We start from the raw sequence: 24,818 nt of genomic DNA, 5'->3' as shown, positions 1-24,818 counted from the left end.
ATGGGCAGAACATCTTTGTGAAACCCCAACAGGGCTGCATGCATATTGTGAGGAAGAAGGGGCTAACAATGCAGCTTATGCCCTGTGTTCCAGTAGTATTGGAAGTAAAAGAGAAAGTTTGTGCAAATTTGGCCCTACATATTCTGGATTGTTTTGTTGTTGCCTACTTTTGCTCAAACATAGTTATACATACCAAGGAAGGGGAAAAATACCAGTGTAATATAGAGCAGTATATCCTCTGCAGACCTTGATCTCATTCCAACCTTCCAAACTTAAAGAAATATTGCCTTTTTTTCTTTACAAGTGGTTTCATTTCCAATGCCTCTCTGCCACTTGTGTTTTTACAACTACATCACAATCAATCTCATTTGCATCTTATTGAAGCTGATGAGTATAAGCTTGCTTAATGGTTTTGATTATATTTGTTTCTCTCTTTGAGACTTTTCCAGTTTTTCTGTTCAATTTCTAAGATAGAAAGATTCATACCAGTAGTATCAATCTACACATGCTGACTGCATATGGGTTCTGCAGGGGAGGTAGTAGTCAATCAACCTGTAGCCTTCAATGATTTTGTCACTGACTAGGTGGATGGGGAGAGAGAAGTAGAGGTAGTAGGCCTTGATTTCAGCAAGGCACTTGACACTGTCTTCCACAGCATCCTTATAACAAAGCTGAGGAAGCGTGGGATAGACGAGAGGATGGTGAGGTGGGTTGAGAACTGGTGGATTGTCAGAGGGTTGTGATTGGTGGCTCAGAGTACAATTGAAGGCCTGTAACTTGCAATGTTCCCAAGGGATCTGTGCGGGGTCCGATCTTGTTCAGCACCTTCATAAGTGAATGAGATGAGGGGATAGTGTCTACTCTCAGCAAGTTTGCTGCTGATAGAAAGCTAGGAGGAATGGCTGACACACTGCAAGTCTGTACTGCCATTCAGCGAGACCTGGACAGGCTGGACAGCTGAGCAGATAGGAACCAGATGGGGTTTGACAAGAACAAGTGTAGAGTCTTGAAATTAGGGAGGAATAATCATATCCATCGGTACTGACTGGGGTATGACCTGCTGGAGAGGAGCTCTGAGAAGAGTGACCTGTGTGTCCTAGCAAACAATGGGTTGGCCATGAGCCAGCAGTGTGCCCTGGTGACCAAGAAGGCCAATGGTATTTTGGGGGTGCATTAAAAAGAGCATGACCATCAGGTCGAGGGAGGTGATCCTCCACCTCTGCTCTGCCCTGGTGTGGCCTCACCTGGAGTATTGTTTCCAGTTCTGGACTCTCAAGTACAAAAAAAGACAGGGACCTCCTTGAAAGAGTCCAACGGAGGGCTACAGAGATGATAAAGGGCCTGGAACACCTCTCTTATGAGGAAAGGCTGAGGGACATGGTTCTGTTCAGCCTTCAGAAAAGAATACTGATCAGATCCATGTCTATAAATATCTGAGGAGCAGGAGGCAAAGGGATGAGGCTGGACTTTTCTCAGCAGTGTGTGGTGATACAATGAGGGGAAATGGCCACAGAGTGAAGCATAGGAAGTTTTGCACAAATGTGCATTGGAGCTTCTTCACAGTGAGGGTGATGGAACACTGGCACAGGCTTCCCAGAGAGGTGGTGGAGTCTCCTTCTCTAGGGATGTTCAGGACCTGCCTGGACACCTACCTGTGCAACCTCGTCTAGGGAGCTGCTTTGGCAGGGAGGTTGGAGTAGATGATCTCTAGTGGTCCCTTTCAGCCCCTACAATTCTGTGACTCTGTACCAAGCAGCATTTAAACAGCGTATATGTAATGGATTTCTATAGTGACTTAGTTGTGTTATGTGGACTTTTTAATTTGTTTTTTTGTTTTGTTTTGTTTTTGTTTTTGTTTTAACTACCCTTCTGATAGTTCCTAACATTTTGTTTCCTTTTGTGATTCCTACTGAGGTCTAAGCTATGTAGGTTGCTCTAATTATTTCCATGGAAACTATAACAGTTGCAAAGAGCATAATAATACTTTCTTCTAGAGCAAATTCTTACCTACAAAACACTACTTTTCAAGATAGTCACCACTATTAGCTATGTTTTTTCACCAGCAATGAATAAGAGCCTACGTGCTGTACTCTTAACAATTTGCACCAGTGAAGGTGAACCTCTGTAATTGTTGCCACTGCAGAAATCCACCACTCACCACCTCACTGTGCTCACATCCCATGCTTGATTTCCATAATTGTTCTGCATACATCACTGAATGTCAGTGGAAGACATTCCTCTGCATGGAGGAATTCAACGGTATGACTTTGTTTCATAACGCACTTCCATGTCAGACACCATTTTGTCAGACTTCCAATCTACTGCCATTTGCTGCACTGCAACAGAATGTGATAGAATATTGGTGGGAAGATACATCCTGAGCAGCCAAGCTACCAGCATTTGCCTCTGAAGTAATGGAACAACATAATAAAACTGGAGACATTACTTTCAGAGCAGCTCTTGTAAAATTTTCATGAACATATAAATTCTCCTAGATTTCATTGCAAGAAGGAGGATCCTGGTAATTATAGGCCAGTCAGCCTCACCTCTGTCCCCTGAAAGGTGATGGAACAGCTTGTTCTGGATGCTGTCTCTAGGCAGTTGAAAGAGTAGAGAGTTATCAGGAGTAGCCAGCATGGGCTCACCAAGGGAAGGTCATGCTTGACCAACCTGGTGGCCTTCTATGATGCTGTCATTGGCTGCGTGGATGAGGGGAGGGCGGTGTATGTAGTCTACCTTGATTTCAGCAAGGCATTTGATACTGTCCCCCATGACATCCTTATAACAAAGCTAAGGATGTGTGGGAAAGACAACTGGACAGTGAAGTAGGTTGAGAACTGGCTGACTGGCAGAGCGCAGAGGCTTGTCGTTGGTGGTGCAGAGTCCTGTTGGAGGCCTGCAACCAGTGGTGTCCCCCAGCGGTCCATGCTGGGTCCAGTCTTGTTCAACATCTTCATCAATGACCTTGATGAGGGGATAGTGGCCACCCTCAGCAAGTTTGATAATGATATGAAGTTGAGAGATTTGGTTGACACGCCTGAAGGCTGTGCTGCCATTCAGCAAGACCTGGACAGGCTGGAGAGCTGGGCAGTCAGAAACCGGATGAAATTTAACAAAAGCAAGTGTAGTGTCTTGCACCTAGGGAGGAATAATTTCATGCGTTAGTACAGGCTGGGGGATGAGCTGCTGGAGAGGAGCTCTGTAGAGAGGGACCTGGGTGTCCTGGTGGATGACAGGTTGACCATGAGCCAGCAGTGTGCTCTCATGGCCAGGAGGGCCAATGGCATTCTGGGATGCATTAAAAAGAGCGTGGCCAGCAGGTCAAGGGAGGAGATTCTCCCCCTCTACTCTGCCCTGGTGAGGCCTCATCTGGAGTACTGTGTCCAGTTCTGGGCTCCCCAGTACAAAAAAGACAGGGATCTCTTGGAAAAAGTCCAGCGCAGGGCCACAAAGATGGTGAAGGGCCTGGAGGATCTCTCCTATGAAGAAAGGCTATGTGAAGTGGGTCTCTTTAGCTTTGAGAAAAGAAGACTGAGAGGGGACCTGATCCAGGTTTATAAACATCTGAGGTGTGGGGGACAAAGGGGCGAGGCCAGACTCTTTTCAGCAGTGTGTGGAGACAGGACAAGGGGGAACGGACAGAAACTGCAGCACAGGAGGTTCTGCACGAATGTGCACAAGAACTTCTTTACGGTGAGGGTGACGGACCACTGGCACAGGCTGCACAGGGGGGTTGTGGAGTCTCCTTCTCTGGAGATATTCAAGACCCACCTGGATGCCTACCTGTGCGACCTGGTGTAGGGAACCTGCTCTGGCAGGGGGGTTGGACTCAATCTCTAGAGGTCCCTTCCAACCCCTATGATTCTTTGATTCTATGATTCATTAACTGAACAGTAACATTACTGAACAGTAACATTACTGAACAGTAACAGTCATCTCAAATCAAACTCAAACAGGGTTTTTTTTTTTGAAATAAGGAAATAAGTTACAAAATTTAATGTATTCTTTGATGAACAGATAACATTTAGGTTGTTGAATCAATAGTGAACAGAAATTTCCTGGCTGGTCTGATATTTTTTCTTTTCCTCTTTTAATATACCAGTTCAGAATTTCTGACCACATTGTCTGGAATACAGGAATGACAGATTTAGCTGCTTCTTTTCCACAGACAAGGCTTGAACAGATATGTGGATTTAGTAAGCCTTCCATAAAAATAAAAAAATAAAAAATAGAAAAAGGAAGTGTGTCTTAAAGGTGAGACCAGAATATTCTTGATTTGTGTAGCCTAAAATGGGCATGCTTGCTATCCATCTGCACACTTTGAGACCAAACACTTGTGAGTGAACTCCCAGCAAGCTAAAGGTCAAGTAAGAGACAATATTGACATAAAAACAGATTAATATAGTGGTTGAAGGGAATTTTTTCTCTAGGAATTAGGTGGCTACCATCTTTAAATCTATCAAATTACAGGAGGCAGTAGTGAAGACAAAAATACTTAAGCTTTCACTGTGTTCTTCAGAATTCTGTGAATGAAATTATTCTGACATGATTCCTGTAGAAGCTAGAAACTGGAGTTTAAGTAGAGTCACTACTTCTAATAGTTTGAACAGAAATATGAAAAAAAAAGGAGTAAGTTCACCCAAACTTTCAGTGTCTTTGAGTCTGGCGTTGGAACATACATAGCTGAAAGTAATAGTTCCAGTAAATCATTATTCATCTGGAAAGTACAGGTATGACTTTGTTAATGTTTTTCTACTTCCCTCTCTTATTTTGTTCAAGTTTGGAATAAAATACTATGCACTACAGATGCAATATTTATGAAAAGCATTTTTATAATTAGTAATGTTACGTGAATGAGTGAATATCAAAAGCATGATTACTGTTCGCTATTTCTGACACTTCCACTTCCCCTTGAATTTGAATATTCTCTTTATCTTTCCAAACTCATGGGTCTAACCTCATTCCAAGTAGAAATATGAAGAAATACACCTCAAAGGCAGGAAAGAGGAGAGTGGAAAGTACATTTTGTGCATTTAAAGTGTTCTTTGAATTGATGTAATATACCCAAGTGATTGAAATTCAGAGTACAGTATGCTTCCTGAACTAAACTCCAGATAAAAAAAATGCTGCTTATCTTCATTCTTGTAATTTGTTCCTTCCATTCCACCTCCTTTTACCATTTTCTTTAGTGACAGTTGCATTCCTTTCAAGAACATTTTCTTAACCACATTATATGTTATTCTAGGTTTTTATTTAGGATTTTTCACACATCCTTCATGTCTCCTTTACAGTCTCTAGTCAATAAGTGCTAAGACCTAAACACTCCTGTGCTTTCCATGTCTGTTCCCTTACCACATGCATTTTCTGTTGCCTGAAGGCAGATCTGTACAATTTTTGTTATTGAAATCTGCCTTTTTCTTCCCAAGCAGATGGAGGATGTGTAAATGTGTCTGAAGACTGAGAATACCATTAACTTGGTTTTTACAGAGCCCTGGGAGACACAGTGTCTCTCTGGATCCTTTTAAACCAGCCTGGAAAAAAATACAGTAATAACAATACAAGCAAAGCAACTTTAACACATTATTGTGCCTTTCTTATAGCTCTGACTGTCAAGATGGTGTGGGGAAGTGGAAGAGAAAAAAAGATGCACTTCTGCTGCTATGCATCAATCTTTTGCTCTTTGCAAGAGAACTCATTTCTGAAATCATACATAAGCTGTTTTTACGTTATTCCATTAAGTATTGATTGTAATGCTTGAAGCCTTTATTGTTGCAATATATCAGAGCTTTATGCACTTTGATAGGTTGAAAATAATACTGCCCAATCCATATCTGATAGGGCAAAAGTGGTCAAGATTATTTTAAAAAACAAACTAACAAGCAAAAAAAAAAACCAAAAAAAGCCAACACATCAGTAGATTCAGAAAGGAGAGCTGCGTTAACCCAATTTGCTCAGTAACTGGAGTAGAATAGAGTACATTCAATCTCTAATTGAGCATAGAGGTCTCAATTAGAATAATTTAACACAGAGATGTGAATTAGAATAATTTTGCAAAGGGCAGATGGCCTTCTGTTATTGCAAATCTATGAAACTAAATCCAATAAATGCAAAATATTAACTTTTTTTCTTTTTCTCATCAAGAAGGGATATTCAGTCTTTATTTTATCAGAGCTCATCTAGGCTCCCTTTTTAACTTCAGTCTGGAGTTACTGCATCAATAAAACATAAGATTAAATTTTTAGAAAAGAATCTGTATATAATCACCAGTATTTTCAGCAAATGATCCTATGAATGAAAGAAAAGCGACAAGAGCCAAGGCTGTTTTCTGAGACATTTCACACAGGTTCTGTGTTCTTTAAACATGCTCTTTGTAAATGATGGCTTGGAAGATTACGATTCTGGAAAACAGTTCTGAGTCAATTCTTAGCCAAAATATGGTTGATTTATACATGTATTTATACATTCCAAAACAAATCTGAAGGATGTGGCAGAGAAAACCAGATCACTATTGTGGATTTGTGTGGGTACAATCCCGATTGAGCTAAATCAGCATAACTACATCATATCTATTAAAAATTTTAGTTTAACTTTGCATGATAATTTTAATACACTGACGGTTGTCTTCTCCTATTTCTTACAAGTTTCTTGTATGTCTGAGCTGTAATTTTAATATCAAGATTTTGTAAGTTATATTGAAAATTATTTCAACTGTAACCTTTAGAAGTGACACTTGAGTACTGAATCCATCATTCAGGAATTATATTGATCCTCATCTATCTCATTTTCAGCAATTTGGCAGCTGAAGGATGTGAAATAAAAAAAAAAAAACAACACTTAAAATGTCATTTAGTTTCATTGGTGATCTTCATTCTTGTCCACTTATAAAGGGAATTCTTGGGTAGTGTAAGGCCTGATTCAAGGAGTTTTTACAGAGCATGTGTTTATCTGTTGTATGTACAATGTTGGCTCAGCCATGTGCCTTTGCTGCTAAGAAGACTTAGCTGCTTCAGGCAGTTATCACTGCCATGTCAAAGTAGGTTATCCCTCCTTCCTCTCTACTCAGAATTGATGAGGATATACATGGAATACCATGTCTAATTCTTGTCTGCCCAGTACAAGAGACATGGTTATATCAGGAAGAATCCAAAGGAGGACTCCATGATTCATGGACAGAAACAACTCTCCTCTGAGAAGGAGGTGAAAGTGAAGCCTTGTGAAGAGAAGGTTCAGGAGTGGTATAGAAATCTGGGAGGAAGTGAATGAAGTCTGGCTTTTTTCAGTGGCACTCAGGGACAGGACATTGCTGGAAGCAATGTCTGTTGGTAAAACAAAATGATGAGTTGCAAAGGATTAGGAAGACTCCTGGAGTGTGTAAGAGAAAACTTCATAGTCCAAGTATTAGTAAAAATCAGCCAGAAGTGAAGTATTACTGAACCTGGTTCTCACCACTGTAGAAGAGATTATTGAAAGGGTTAAGACTGCTGGCAGTCTGGGCACACATCTTATTTGTGATTTTGGTGAAAATGAGCTTGGTGAAGAACAAAGTGAGGATCCTGAATTTTAGAAATGTGAAATTCCAGCTGTTTAAACAATTAGTGGAATAGATTCCCCAGGAAACTATCCTCAGGGACAGAAGTACTAGGCAGAGCTGACAACTCTTTAAGGACCTTCCTCAGAGCACAAGAGTTCTCTGTCCTCCAGCGCATGAAATCAAGCAGAGGGGTCATGAGACTAGCACAACTGAACAAGGACCTATTGGTCAAACTGAGGAATGAGAAGAAATTGTGCAGGCAGTCAAAGCAAACGCATATGGCCTGGGGATAGAAGAGGGATAACACTCAGATATGTAGATAAGGAATCAGAAAAGCCAAAATACAGGAACTGAACTTGTCAAGGAATGCAAAGAGTAATAGGAATGAATCCTGTAGGGACAACATAAGGGGCCCATTTTGGGACTGGTGCTATTTAAAATTTTTATCAGTGGCATATGGGATTCAGTGCACCCTCAGCAAGCTTGAAGACAATATAAAGCTGATAAAGGGACATAAGCAAGCTTGAGAAATGGGCCAATATCAACCTTATGAGGTTCAGCAAGGGATTGCACTTGTGTCAGGGTAATCCCAGACTAAGTACAGTGGGAAAAAGACCACACTGACTGCCTCTGCTGAGAAGGACTTGAGTTCTGGTGGACAAAAAGCTGTACACAAGTCTGCAGTGTTCATTTGCAGTCCTAAAAGGCAACTGTATCCTGGGCTGCATCAAAAGGGGTGGCCAGCAGACTGAGGGTCCTTCTCTGCTCTGCCTTCTTGAGCCCCATCTTGAGTACTTTATCAAGGTCTTCATTCCCTAATACAGGAAAGATTTGGAGCTGTTGCATCTATTGGAGTGCTACGAAGATGATCAGAACACTTCTCCGCAAAGAAAAGCCGAGAGAGCTGGGCTTGTTCAGACTGGAGAAGAGAAGGCTCCTGGGAGACTTCATTGTTTCCTTTCATTAGCTGGAGCAAATTTATAAAAAAGATGAAGAATAACTAGAGTGAATTTTATACAGCCTGGTAGTGATAGGACAAGATGTAATGCTTTTAAAAAGAGAGATTGAAATTTGGTATAAGGAGGAAATTTTTTCATTTGGAGGGTGGGTGGTGAAGCATTAAAATAGGTTGCATTTGAATGCCCTCCATCCCTAGAGGTGTTCAAGGACAGGTTGGATGGGGTCCTGACAATATTACCCACAGCAGGGGGGGATTAAACTAGATGATCTTTAAGATCATTTCCAACCCAAGCCATTATATCCTTCTATGAAGCAGGAATACAAGAAGTTCTGTTCGTGCATTAGGAAGTACTTCTTACTGTACAAGTGATAGAGCACTAGAACAGATTGCAGTGAGAGGTTATGGAGTTTCCCTCCTTGGAGAACCTGATAAGCTATCTGCACATGGTCCTAGATGACCCTCTAGATTTCTTGCTTGAACGACTGAGTTGGACCAGATGACCTCCGTAGATTCCTTCCAATCTTAATGATTCAAATATTTTGTGAAATCTCAAGTCAGATGATGAGAAATCTGAAGATGTTTTGGTTTTTGTTTTTGATCATTAAATGAAGTGGTTTAGAGAACCAAGAACCACTGCTGCCACCTCCACCTCATTTCCTCCAAAGGTGTGTAAATGTCTGTCTCAAAGAAGATTCTATCACCTGAGGATAAAAGTCATGACACCTTGTTCCCTTCAGTCAAGAGTTCATGTAATTGGCACCTACTTCTACCGTAAGGAGTGAGGACACTTATTGCCATGCAAGTCTTTAGTTTAAATTACTGCATAGCTTAGAGCTTTCTGTACATGTCATTTGGAGATATCAAGATAGTGCTGTGTCCTTCTGGAGGAACCTGCAAATCTATCTCAGGGTCAGGATATTCTTCAAGTTAGTATAATGCTCAGACTTGTTTTGCCAAAGTTCTTCTGTTAGCTCTTGAGCAATCACCCAATGATTCCATAGGGATTCTTATGAATATTCCTTACACAAACTAAAAATATTTTCTGGAAAAATAGGAGAATCTTATATGGCCTATACAGATATGAACCTGTAAGTTGCTTCACCACAGCCAACAAACATAAAAAATATCAGTTGTTTTTAATTTGGAATTTATTTAATGTTCAATTCATATTATTAACTGATATTCTAAATTCTTTGCCTACTAAATATGAATGGACATTTCAGCTAACTACATGATTTTCTTGTATCCAAATGGCAAATTTTGAAGCCCAAGTTCTGAGATAGAAATTTTTCATTTCCTAGAGATGCATGAGAATAGAAAAATAAATTCTACCTTGCTTTGCTCTCCGAGAACAACTTGGAAGCAGTCCACCTGACTGTGCTGAAAGCACTTTGGCTAGCAGAATTGATAATACCAGGCTGTGAAAGCTTCTATGGATGGACTGATGAAATAAAATCCAAACTCCTTGCCTCACAGCTCCACATTGGCCGAAATATCTGGATTCTTGGAAAACATACATTCTTTGATGAGAATGATACACTCTTTGACAAGACTGATACTTATACTGGCAGAAACTTCTCTGGGAAAGTGTTCTGGAATCCCTTGAAGGGTTTCTGAGTGTAACCCAACATCCTCATTGTAGAGCATGGCTAAAATTTGGAGTAAGACTTTACACACTGTACATCCTATGCTATCTATGCTAATAAAAAATGCAATATTAAATTAATAATCTGTGAACATCTAAAGAATTTTAAAGAGGAATTAAAGCATATTCTCTACCCTTTCTAGAAGGCATTATTTGACAGACTTATGAGCTCATTAGTACTGCAATAGGCTCTCAGTACTTGAGAAAATCCAAAGTGCAACTATGCAGTTGCATGTATTACTAGAAGTTTCGGATTAGAAAGGTGGGATAGAATTCAGACTGCCAAAAGAACATCAAAGACAATTAAACTGATATGAGTTTTCTTTAGAGAACTGAACAGTGTATGTTTAGAAATATGTTGAAAGGTAGAACTTTAGGTTAGTAAAATATTTTGAGCAGAAGCCAAACAGATAACATCTTCTGGAAAAGAGAACTGGATATTATGCCTTCTTCCATGTTACTAGGTTATATATTATTAGCGAGATGTATTCCCCCGGTTAGTCATCACAGGGCTGAAATTTTTTTTGCATGTTTATAATAATATGACTTTAATCTTACCTGTACTTCAAAAAAAGTCCAATAAACATGAAATAAATAGAAAGTCAGTTAATATTCATTCTGAATATGTTTACATTTTATTTAACTGCTTGATCTCTGTGGTATAAACTGGGACAATGACTAAAAATCATCATGGCAAGTACAATTATCAGCAAATGTCACAGAATTTGTATTGGGTTCAAATTGCAGACTTTTACTTTTTGGATGAGTATGAGATATTTGCTTATGTAAGCATGATGGGACAGTCTGTAAGAATAGGAAATGGAAGTTATATAAAAGTGAGAGGACTTCACTAGCAGAACAGAAATGGCCTTCAGCTTAGTTTATATTAAAATTATCTGAAATAATTTATGAGATGCTATCCAGTAAATAGAGCTTATGATTAAAGAGCTAAAAGGATAATAATATTTTAAGAAAACTGTAGTAATGATAAAGAAGAACAGAGGCTATAAATCTTTACTTGATGGAGCAGGGTTTCTAAAATTTATCTTTCTAGGTTTAATGAATGATGAGTTTTTGTGTTATTGCATGGGCTGCTATCTACAATATATATTCTAAAATTATACATTCAAGAAGCAGAGAATAAGCTAGTTCTTCATGTTTGTTTGTTTTTTTAATGGGATTTTTTAAAAACATTCTCTTACACTTTACAAAATTAATTCTTCAGCAAAAATAAACAAAAACAAAATAACAAAAAGGAAATTCAAAATATGTATTTACATCAGTATTTATGCTTAATGATTGATATCTTTTGTTGAACTAATATATCAAAATATTATGCCGTATTAAAACATAAATGGATGTTCTGTTCTGTTTGAAATGATTCTCTCTACAATCACCATAGCACAGTATATTAAATGAGAATTATTATGTTTTTCATTTTCCCTCAGGTTTCTTTTCATGTTTATCCCACAGACAGCTCCACTGGCACAAGTTCACTGCATCAAATCCTAATTAAGTGTCCAAAGCAAAAGAAAATAAAATGATCCTCAGGCAGAACCTTATTTCTAATGGTCCTACCCTTCTGTGCAACCAAACAACGAGTTTTGATGCAATATGAGAAAACAGAGATTTGGTGAGCAGTCTTGCTCCTAGACCTAAGTACAAATACAGAGAGGAAGAAACCAGCTGGAATGAGAAGAAAATTGGGATGACATTCGATGAATAAGGATAAATACAGAAAAAGCTGGAGTGATGGTAATCAAAATGTTTGTGTGTATAAGAAAAAAAGAGAAAGCAAGCAAAATGAAGAGACTCTTGAGTGAGAATCTGATTTCAGTAGATGTGTCAACAATAATAAACACTCTTTTCTACTATAAGCTTGTTTTTCTTGTGAATTCTTGGGAATCCTTAAGTCAAGCACAATATAATGGCAATATATTATAATATATTAATATCTGTAATTATACAATAATCCCTGAAATGCAGTGACTTTTAGATTCAATAAAGATAGTGTTTGTTATGTAAATGCTGTTGGTATAATGAAGACAATTTTATTCCAAGGGTAGAAAATATATTTAATAGAATTCTCCATAATAATACAGAAGTTCAGTTCTCAAATTGAACTGGGAAATCAAGATCTTTGAGAACGTTGCTTTGAACCTTTAAACCTACTTTGATGGTAAAAGTCTCTGGGAAGTTTACCATTAGAAAACTAAAAAATTTTATTCCATGACAGGAACCTCAAGAAAAAATAAGCTGTATAGTATGCTTCTGAAATGATATCATAATTTGAAACAGTAACAATACTGACCTCAGTCAGATGTTGATATAGCTCTGTTTTTAAGATCTGCAGACCCACTTTGCATCAAAATCTAGAAAAAATACGTAAATACTATGAACACACATTTAAACGTGCATTTCTTTTTGTAATTAATGCCCAGGACAGTTTTGAAGTCTGAATAATGAGGAAAAAAGAGATGATGGAACCAAATCTTAAATATTTTTTTAAATCAAAACTCCCCTGCCCAGTCTCCTAGAAACATATATTTTACCAACAATTTAGATAATTCAAAGTACCATGGAGAAGTTTTCTAGTTGAGTTGAACAGTACTATTTTTTTCAAATTTGTTTGTTAAAGTTGCTTCATACCAGTATTTTTGGGAGGACTAAGAAGGCAACTATAAAGAAGAAAGTACATAACATCATTAAATATATTTATCCTTCTTCTCATAGCTTTCATTTTAATTCCTTTCATTTTGATGTTTTCTTAATTTACTACTTTATTTTCTGGCAAATGTACTAAATGTAGGAGAGACAATGCTTGTTCTAATTTCATTGAGTCATGTTCAGGTAATTATTTCAGGCTCTAAACATTTTGATGTGGATTTGTACAGTTAATTGCAGAGTTGAGTAACTAACAAATCACCAGTACTGGAAAGCAACTAGAAGTAAGCATGCATTTCAGATTTGAATTCCTTTGGATTTATAATCATACTGGGTGATATACACACCATTAAAATATTTTGTAATTAATCCATATTTATGTTTTAATAATGTGTATGCAAAAAGAATCCACAGGTATTTTCTTTTTAATGATCCTTTACATAGAAATTTTCTGATCTATCACTGACAGAGTTCTTTATATTTGAGGGAAAGATAGGACCATGAAGTCTGAGTGGCAATGCGTTTAAAGTAGGGGGCAACCCTTAGGTGTTTGAAGTTCACATAAACAAGCACATTGGCACATTTTTAATCCTCCCTCTTCCTTTCTCTTTCTCTCTTTCTCTTCCTCCAAAAAAGAACAGAACCAGTAAAAATTTAAAGCTACAATCACTGTATAACTATTGAAAGACTTGAACTGTTCAATGACAGTAAGGAACTGAAGTACAGAAATCAAATTCCATTAGCTGCTCATTAAAATTTCCATTTAAAATTTTGTTTTGTTTTCAAAGATTCTTTTCATGCAACATATTTCTGTCATCAGTGTTTTTGAAACATCAGTGTGACGTGTATCTTAAGTAGGAGGAGAGAAAATGAGTTTAGCAGAGAAGTAAATTAGGAGATCCGAATGTGAAAGCAGAAAATATGGGGCCAAAATTTCTTTCAAAGAATAATGTGGTAACTGTGGGCTAATGTCTGTGGGCAATCTGAGATACGTGTGACACAGGAACATCTGCAGAGCTCTATGCTTAAAGTTGTCTGCAACTGAGTATTTGTATGCACATCCATGTTTGCTTGAAAGCTATTACCAATTTTTTTCCCCCTGTGCTTTTATAATACATTACAGCAAAACAAACAAACAAACAAACAAAAAGGCTAAGACAGGGAAATGACCAATTATTTTCTCAGAATCAGGAAGGAGAAAGCTAAAAGGTGTTTAAGAAAGTGGACTTAAAATAAGTCAGTGGAAGAAATATGCAAAGAAAAACTGGAGGACAGTGACAGGGCCTGAGGGAATAGCATGGAGCTATGTGTGGGGAGGGTCAAGTAGGGGTTAGGGGAAGTTCACCAGAAAGTGGTGGACATGAAACAGGCTGCCCAGGGAAGTGAGCATGGGCCTATGATGCCAGAGTTCAAGGAGAATTTGAGCAATGCTCTCAGACTTCAGATTTGAATTTTGGGTGGTCCTGTGTGGAACCAGGAGTTGAGCATGATGGTCCTTGTGAATCCTTTCCAACTCAGGATATTCTATGGTTCTATGGTTATATCTGTGCTAATTATACTCTGTTATTAATCATCATTCTTGTTCCCCAAGACTTAAGTAAATCTCACCATCTGATCATTGTCAGTCATGGGAGGCAAAACAGTATAGCAGTATGCACTCAACTCAGTAGACAGGCAAGAAGATATCTGACTCTCTTCATTTCCATGTAGAAAAACTGAATTTGTAAGTTGCTAATTCTTTTTTGGCTGGAGACTTGAACAGGCAGTAAGGCAAGGAGGTTGAATATGGAGAAACTATCACTATACCTATGGGTTCCACAGCTACTCTTATGCTCTGTTGAGTGCCCTCCTTAGTCCTCCTGGAAAACAAAACAAAACAAAACAAAACAAAACAAAACAAAACAAAACAAAACAAAACATATTCTTTGTAATGATTTATTTCAGATAATTGAGTTCCATCAGGAAGAAGAAACATTTAAAATTATTAAGGAAGAAAGAAAGAGGCAGGATCAAGAAAATGATGAATTCTGGCAATGTGCCGGAAGGAGAAAGAAGCGTTCATACTTGGAAAGAGTTAAAAACATTTGGATATGAAGGAAAATATGTTCGGGTCCAGAAAAATAAAGTGCTTAAATATGCTAATTTCTTTCTTTTCTCAGATCCCAGAATTGCTCCTTCAAGTTGACTGAGCTGTGTTGGGATAAAAGTCTTCCTTTTAAATAATATTAATTAAATCAAAAGATCTGTTCTCTAGTGTTTTTTTTTTTTTTTTTGCCTATCCATCTCTTAAATCCACCTTCTTACTCAAATCCCACAGCTATAATTCCACTGTGAAATTTGAGTATGAGAGACAGTTGGAAAAAATGCTGATGGTCTTCTGTTTTGCTATTTAGTGCGCTTCCTCCCTAATCCTGTATGATAGGATTATATATATATATAATATAGCAAAATTATAGCAGAGATTGTACAGTAGGAAACAGTATAGTATTTGTTAAAATTTACTGATTAGTAAGTATTTTAAATTAGAGCTGTTACTAAACCCTCACACTCTGATCTCCTCTGAACACACTGAGGAAATCATATGCATACTGGAGTTGTGGCGCAGTGATCTCACTCCAAATGCTATGTTATCTTGTTTTGAAGATGGAGAGATTTGATATGCTAGTTCCCATGAGGCTGCAGTGTTTCACAGAAGCTTTATCTTGTTTTATTTGTGTGGAGACCAGGGGTTGAACAACAGTGAACTTTCCAAGCTTTCTGAATATGACCTATGTGATTTTTTTTTTCTGGAAACTAGCAGAACAAAAACTTTGAACAGTTAAAGTTCAGAGAAAATGGACTGCTGAGGGAGAAAAGCAAACCATTTCTGTTTTAAAAAGGATTAATTATTCAAAGTCTAATGATCAAATTTTCTACACTATTGCCACTAATGGGTAATAATACACGTTTTGCTTAACAACTGAATTTACATATTATTTTGCAGGGAAATGCATTCATTTAAATAAAACCGATAGATACAAGTACCTGAGCATTATATAAAGCAGAGATGAAAATGCAGTTTCCTTATGTTTTATTGTTTTTTTAAATTATTACTATTTTTTTCAAATTTTAATATCTCTTCTGTTATCAGGCAAGGCTTACATGATGGGTCACACATGTCAGAGAGCATAATTTCTTCTAAGATAGGGATGCTCTGTATCACAAGGTTAAAAGAGTTTTTGCAAGAACTTTGACTCATCTTTTATTAAGATTTTTCTTAGCCCATTGCAAAATGTTGGCCTTCATTAATATGTCTCAATTTCCCTATGATTAAGTTAAATAGTATCTGCTTGCTGAACGATGGGGTGGATAAATCTCTTAATGTTTGTAAAGCACTCTGATATTCTCATTTAGGATTACGTTGCAGAAGAAATGGGATTAAGATATACATTATTGGTCCATATGTATACTGAAATCTTCTGGGCCACTTGAAGAGATCAGATCCTCTGATATTTGGACCAAGCGGCATACAGACAAAGCTGTATACAAAGTTTTATGATAGCACAAGCGCTCAAGGTATGTTGAAACTACCTTGCTGGAGCATCTTAGCTAATGTTTTAGAGAAGAGATTCTGAAATGAGGAACATTGTTAATTCCCAGCCTTACAGATTTGTCTCTCTCACACCTTCAAAGTCTTCTCTGGTCTTTCTCAGATAACATGTTGTTCTTCCTGTATGCGCCATACAAACCTTGCCTCTAATACTGCCGTCGTACATCCAAGATATGGTATAAATTCTCACACGTCCATTCAACATGGAACTAGAATTCCATATATTAGCTAATCTGAACAAAATGGTAATTTGTATTAGAATATGTTAGAAGTTCCATTTCCCAAACATGTCTGTTGTTAATGAAACTTCTATTAAGGGAACTGAGAGTTATAGAGAAGAAACTATTTGTCATTTGCTACATATTATTATCATTTGCAAAAAAACCTAATGATCATCTGCTTAGTTTTAATCTGTGTTGACATTTTTTATGGTATAATAAATGTGGATATTATTTGGTAATGGATGCTAAATGTTTGAATTTTTTCAGAAATCAAAATCATTATTACATGAAAATACTGGGGATGTTGATTCAATCTAAACACAAAATGTCACGCAGCCCTTGGAAAAGGAAAGGAGAAGACTTATGTGGCCTAAAGTCAAGGTTGGACATGATGTCATTACATCTGCTCTTTTGCAGCCTTGCTTACAGCATCCCTGAGCTCCAGTTGAATGCCTTTTCATACCCTGAGCTACTTAAAAACACAATGGTATCTTAGCATGAAACTGTGAAAGTACTGTTTGTCTGCATGTCAAATAATCTCTGATAATTGTACATACATTGTTCCACGTAGAACTGCAATATAGCTTCCATAATTTTGCTTTCAAAAAGGATTTAATATGTATATGTATATGTTCGATTATATTTAGGCATGGAATCTCACTACTGTGAAAGGAGAGCACCTCTGATATTAGGTGAGGGTTTTTAATGTTCTTTACTACAGAAACAAAATGTGCTGAGAGTGAGACAGGAATAAAATATTTATGATTTAGTGACTTTTTAGGGATATTTTTTCCAGGCAATAATTCTATTTCAGTTGTTTAGAATAAATATATAACATTAAGATGCTCCATAAATCAAATATAAACATATATAAAGGTACATATAAATATATACATAAACTTGTAAAAACTTATAAAAATAAAAATATAAACACACTTTTTTTTTTTTAATGTATCAGTAAGACTCATTTGTCCCTGGTGTGGTTAAAGAACATTTAGATGTATTGAGTGACTTTGTTTAGAAAGGAAATATTGGTGGTAGTTGGATAGTTGAATAGGATAATATTGGAGGTCTTTTCCAACCTTGGTGAGTCTACAGCCTTGTGATTTTGAGATATAGAATAAAGGAGAGATTACACAAAGGAATGAATACCAAAAGGAGTCTCAGGTCTATTTGGAAAACTCTTAATCTAGAAATTGCTTCACAAGGAAATTTAAAATATCCTATGTACTCAAATATTTACCTGAAAATATTTGATTTGATATTGAGGCAAGATTAAAGTAGACTTCTTGTAACAAAACAACTTTTCCATTAATGTTATCACACTGCACATGGAAAAGTATTTTTTCCCACTCTCAAATTAAGTTGCTGAACCTGTACCATGCTGCTACTTTTTGTTCTTTGCTGTTTTTAAAGGATAGCAGTTTTTCTTACTTTTTTCTGTCTCTAGGTTTGATTTGATTTTTCCAACTTCTTTGAGAATTTTCTGTGTTATGGTGCAGCCCCACACTGAATAATGTGTACTCTACCCAGGATTAAAACAGTGTCCCATACCATGACTTGTTAGCATTTCTACATAATTTTTCCACATCTTCTTTGAATGCTTGCATGTCAGAAGCAGTTGAGGTTGCCACTGCTACTTACATTTCTATAGGGCAGTTATTTGATTGACTGATACTACTAAGTATGGTATAATTGGGTAAGGTAGGAAAGAGATTTTTTTTGTTAATTCTTCATGAATTAAAAGATCATCTTTGAAAGTTCAGGTCTAGTAATTACTGAGGATCCTCTTGTCTAGTGTTTGTAACAGGAAAAACACAATAATGTGAAAAAACTGTTTCTCAGTGGGTAAGATCCTGGTTGATGTTGAAACAATTGAATCATTCAAGAAAATGTTTTTAAAGTATTTTTGAAATAGATACCTTTTCCAAACTAGCTACAATCTGCAATTACAGCAATAAAACTACAAATAATGGAAAAAGAGTTGTGTTTGTATCACAGATTGCTTGATACAATCTTCCTATTTTCTTTGAAATGCAGCAGTATTTAGGACCTAAAAGCTTATGGGATTTGAATGCAACCTAAGGCATTTAAGTGCCTGGGAATTTCATTTGCCATCTGCGCTTCAGATGTATCAATAAAGTAGAATGTGATACATACAGGGAAAAGGTGGAGCTGGGAGGATGAAGTATGAAGCAATTCAAATTTCATTAAATGGGCAGATAGGCATCTCAGATGAACCATGTAAGCCCCTTTCATTGCAAAAGGAAACCATGCAAATAAGTATAACATATTGGTAAACAGTAATGAAAGTGCAATATATAAATATTTTCTCTTCCATAAATCTCCATCCTTTAATCCTTTATCTCTAGAGGTTTCTTCTAACCCTCATTCACATATGAACAGTGATAGTATTCCTCACATTAAATACTGGTAATGTAAATCATATATGAATGAGTCCAGCTAGTGTCCATGTCATGGTTTGATGGTTTTTCATCAGAACTCCACATCATTATATCATGCAGCATACTGGGAGTTGAAAAGTTACAGTTCTGTGGATTGTTGATATTTCCGATCTCTTGATCCCAGAAAGGAAGAATGAACTATAAGTCCCAGACTTCATTTTTATGTTTGTTTTCTTTTTGGAGGAAAAGAAAGATAAAACTGACAGGGAGTCATGAGACTCCTCTTTGCTCCATGCCCGTTTCGCCCACAACATTAGAGTAAGAACTTTGATTTTGGAAACTCTCTCATTTTACTTCATTTAATAGCTTAAATTTCAATTGCACTATATTATATTGCATTATCTCACATTCTGCTACTATATTTATTAAATGAACTTTTTTCCTTAGCTTGTTGCTGCTGTTAACCTACACCCAGGCCCATCTCCCTACCCTTCCACTCACCCCCAGCCCTCACTTGGAAATACATTTGTGGGTCCCTTTGTCCTCTTGTCATGGAAACTGGGTCAAACCAGGCTGAACTGTGGCAGTCTGTGTATAAGAACACTGTGAGATAAGAGCATCAACTGGTCAATATCTTGGAGGGCTATTGCAAAAGTAATGCCTTCTATTTTATGTCAGCCCACAGTGTCAGAGGGGATGTTGATGGTATGGCTATAAATGTTGAATCTTCCCATCTATATTCTTTTACATTCAGTTGCCATGTGACAAATAATGACAGAGGTGCCGTCTTGAAAATGATGTCTGACGCAGAATCAAATCAATCATAGAATCATAGAACTGACAAGGTTGGAAAAGACCTACAGGATCACCCAGTCCAACCATTCACATATCACCAATAGTTCTCACTAAACCATGTTTCTCAACAAAGTGTCTAAAAGTTCCTTGAATGCCTCCAGGGTTGGTGACTCCACCACCTCCCTGGGGTGCCCATTCCAGTGTCTGAACACTCCTTTTGAAAAGAAATATTTCCTAATATTCAGTCTGAATCTCCACTGGTGTGACTTGAAGCCATTCCCTCTAGTCCTATCACTAGTAATCAGAGAGAAGAGGCCGACCCTCACCTCACTACAATCTCCCTTCAGGTAATAGTAGAGAGCACTACAATCTCCCCTGGGCATTCTCTTCTCTAGACTGAACAATCTCATCTCACTCAGCTGTTCCTCATAAGGCCTGTGCTACAGACACCTCACCAGCTTCACTGCACTTCTCTGGATATGCTCCAGGGCCTCAATGTCTTTCTTGCAGTAAGGGGTTCAAAACTGAACACAGCACTCTAGGTGCAGTCTCACCAATGTGGAGTACAAGGGGATAATTACTTCTCTGCTTCTGCTGGCAACATTATTTCTGATACAAGACAGGATGCCACTGGCCTTTTTGTCCTACTGGCCACACTGCTAGCTCGTGTTCACCTGAGCATTGAGCAATTCCCCCAGGTCCATTTCCTCTACACAGTCTTCCATCCACTCTTCCCCATGCCTGTAACGATGCCCTGGGTTGTTGTAGCCAAAGTGCAGGAGCCAGCACTTGGTCTTGTTGAACCTCATCCCATTGGCTTCAGCTCAGCTCTCCAGCCTGTCCAGATCTCCCTGTAGGGCCTTGCTACCCCCAGGCAGATCAATAACTCCAGCCAACTTGTTGTCATCTACAAACTTACCGCAGATGCACTCAATGCCCTCATCCAGGTCATCAATAAAGATACTGAACAGGATAGGCCCCAGTACTGACCCCTGGGGAACACCACTCATGACCATTCACCAGCTGGATTTAACTCCATTCACCACCACACTCTGGGCCCAGCCCTCCAGCCAGTTCCTTACCCAGCCAAGAGTGTACCTGCTCAAGCCACAGGCTGCCAGCTTATGCAGGAAAATACTGTGGGAGACAGTGTCAAAGGCTTTGCTGCAGTCTAGGAAGACTACATGTGAAAGACAGAAACTGTTTTTCTTTTTTTTGGTCTCAAAGCTTTCTTCGTAAGGCCTTTTCTGGTGGCAAGACTCTGAGTGAGAACTGCGGGTTATCTAGGTGGGTGTCACCGTGCCACAGTGCCTCAGCTTATTGTTGTAAAGATAAGCAGAAGCAAGGCCTTGCCTGTCTTTTCTGGGGTTTGGCTTGGAGAAGCTGATCACTGCAAAAGATGATAATGCTTGTGCATGGCAACGAAGGTACCACTCCCTGCTGGCTTATCTGTTGGGCCAGGTATGTCACACTAACAGAGAGAAAAGAAAAAAAACTGAGAAATGGAGGATAAAAGGCCTTCACTAAACTAATGACTTTGGAGAAGAACTCCCAATTAATTTTGACGGAGAACTCCCAAAGAGTAAATGGAGAATTCGCTGAGGGGAGAAACTCTTTGGACGAACCCCTTGGCCTGCTTGCTGCGAAGCTTCCCGGCTTTCTCCCATCCCTCTGCGGTGACCAGAGAGTTCCTGAGATCAACCTACTATGAACCTCGCTGTATCCACGGTGGTGATTATATCTCTCTTGCTTTCTATCAAGACTCCTTGCTTTTTATCTCTTTTCTATCACTCACCTTCCCTTCCCCATATCCCTAAGCAACTAGTATTTGTAATAAACTGATTGGGCTAACATTTGACCCATTGTGTCTTAATCTTGCCATTGGGTATACACATAATCAAAGAACCTCGACTCCCTCCTTTATATTGGAGTGTGACACTACACCAACAGCTTTTCCCTTGTCCACCAGATGTGTCACTAGATCACAGAAAGAGGTCAGGTTGGTCAAGCAGGACCTGCCCTTCATGAACCTATGCTGGCTAGGCCTGATTCCCTGGTTGTCCTGTGCAAGCCACATGATCTCCCTCAAGATGATCTGCTCCATAATCTTCCCTGGCACTGAGGTCAGGCTGACAGGCCTGTAGTTCCCCAGAACCTCCTTACAAACCTTCTTTTCATATTAGCAAATCTCTAGTCTTATGGGTCCTCATCAATAAACCAGGAGCACTGATAGATGATGGAAAGTGGTTCAGCTATCACCTCCACCAGTTTCCTCGGCTTTCTCAGGTAAATCTCATCTGACCACATGGACTTGTGGCAGTCCAGTTGGAGCAGAATGTCTCTGACTGTTTCCTCCTGTATCGTGGGATTTATTCTGGTCCCCAACTGAGACGTCCAGGTCAGAGAGTAGAGTACCCTGAGGATAGCTGGTCTGATTTTCAAAGACAGGCATAAAGCAGGCACTGAGAACATCAGCCTTTTTCTTATCCTCAGTGGCCACATTCCCAGCCACATGTAGTAAAGAATGGAGGTACTCCTTGGTCTTCATCTTACTGCTGATCTATTTGTAAAAGAGTTTCTTATTCCCTTTTACCCCAGCGGCCAAGCTGAGTTCAAGCTGGGATTTACTTTTCTAATTTTCTCCCTGCACATATAAACATCTTCTTTGTACTCTTTCTGAGTCACCTATCACTTCTTCCACAGGTGTTAGATTCTCTTTTTCTCCATCAAGAAAAGCTCCCTGGTCATCTACATCGGCCTTCTTCCTCACCAGCTCATTTTGCAGCTCAGGGGGATAGCCTGCTTCTGCATTGTTAAGACTTCCTTATTGAGGAGTGATCAAGTGTCCTGGACCCCTTTACTTTCCAAGAATGAATCCCAGGGCACCTCCCCTACTATTCTGCTGAATAATTCAAAGTCTACTGTCTGGAAGTCAGCAGTTTTGTTATACCCCCTCCTGGTTCCACTAAGAATTGAGAATGCTACAGTTTCATGGTCATTCTGTCCAAGATACCCCCCATCTCCACATCTTCCTCCAGACTTCCAAATCTCCATACCAGGTCTAGCAAGGCAGCTCTTCTGGTAGGCTCTTTCACCAGCTACAAGAGGAAATTATCTTCCACACACTCTAGAAACCTCCCAGACTGCCTCTTCTGTGCTATGTTGTATTCCCACTTCCGACAGCTGCTCATAGGAAACCTCACATGTCTCTTCATCCTCTTTAGGCGGTCTATAACAGACCCCCACTAGGATGTCTGCCTTGTTAGCCCTGATGTTTATGCACTACGATTCAACCTTATAGTCCCCAGTCTCAAGCTCAGCAACTTCAAAGCACTCTCTTACATAGAGAGCCATGCAACCAATCTTCCTTCCTTGTCTGTCCTTTCTGAACAGCTTGTAGCCATCCATTGCAGCACTTCAGTCATGGGACCGAACCCACCATGTTTCCGTAATGGAACCTACCTACATCATAGTTTCCCTGCCTTGCAGTGGCTTCTAACTCTTCTTGTTCGTTGCCCATGCTATGTGCATTGGTGCAGATACACTTCAGATGAGCCCCTCACGTCACCTGTAAGTGCACATGAAGAAAAGTTGAGCCATCAAATTCTACCATGCAGTAAAAATGACACCTATTGACATTCATTGGTGATTGCTGAATGTTTATGGAGTACAAACAGTGGGTGTGAGCACAGTAAGGAAGTTGGTGGTGCATTTCAGTAGTGGAGACAGCAAGACTGAGTTATTTTTTTGGTGCAGATTTTCATGAGCATGGCATACAGACTCTTTTTCATTGCTAGCAAAATCATCATACAGCTACTGCTGGTGACAGTGTTAAAAAATAGTATTTTGTAGATGATAATTTGCTCTAGCAAACAGTGTTATTGTACTCTCTGCATCTGTAAAAATTTCCATGAATATAAGCAGGAGCCACTACTTTCAGAGTGACCTGTGCACTGGCCAGTTGAGGGGTCTTCAGATGAAGAAATCACAGAATGATATGCTTGTCATGGTACTGTTCTCTGCATCTCTTGAGGATCTAAAAGTGCTTTGTGTACATTAATTAATGAACTCACAGCCTCTCTGAGAAATAGGTATAATTAAAAAATTATTTCAGGACAAGAATGGAGAACATAAACTGTAGCACAGGGACAACTCTGGGTGCTTCATTCCAACCTTCCAACATAAGATATGTCCCCTGAGATAGATTAATGAGAATGTATGTCTCAGCTGGCACTCGGCATATATAGAAGACACATTTTGCTTCAGAAATTTACAATCTAGATTTACTAAAACAACAGCTGTATTTATAAAGTTGTTTTGTCATCATGACCCGAGTAGCAGTGGTCTTGTCTGAATGATGGAGAAGGTGTTTTTTTATAACTCAGAGATTAAATTAATTCAAAAATGTTAATGAGATGCTTATATTCTGACAGTGCTGATGAGGACAGTGGAAGGTTGCAAAGCAGAGTAGGCTGTCAGTATGCCAAGGTAGTGCACCTGCAGGGACCTCACGCCATATATCATTGGTAATTAACTTTAATGTCTAGAGGGCTTGAACATTCCTGATACTTGTGCTCCTACAGCCTTAAATCTAAGGGCTCATGGATTACCTAGAGCTGTATACCTTATGTATAATCCTTAAAGTTGTTTGCTGAAGAAGTCAGCCTTACCTGTCCTTGCAGTTCTGTGACCTGGACTGGGGAGGAAAGAGTCAACTTTAGTGCTCGTTAATTTGATGCCTAATCAAAATATTATGATATTATTTAATTGTCTATTTGGGACAGATTTTAATTGGAGTGATGCATTAGAGGAAGAAATTGTTGTATCTAGCATTTTTATTTTTCTGTCAAAAGCACCGGGAATAATTCCAATGTGGGATTTTAAGAATTATTGTACTTGTTCAAGAAAAACAAAAAAACCAAAACAAAACAAAACAAAATCATCCACAACCCTAAAACCCTAAGTCCTAAAGCTCTTGGCAAACTATAATACTAAGGGTCTGAACAA

This window comes from Cyrtonyx montezumae, unplaced genomic scaffold, assembly GCF_038088225.1.
Source record: "Cyrtonyx montezumae isolate F1298 unplaced genomic scaffold, pur_monq_1.0 scaffold_36, whole genome shotgun sequence".
Taxonomy (NCBI): Eukaryota; Metazoa; Chordata; class Aves; order Galliformes; family Odontophoridae; genus Cyrtonyx; species Cyrtonyx montezumae.
The sequence above is the reverse complement of the archived record's forward strand: the minus strand, read 5'-3'. Positions refer to the sequence as shown.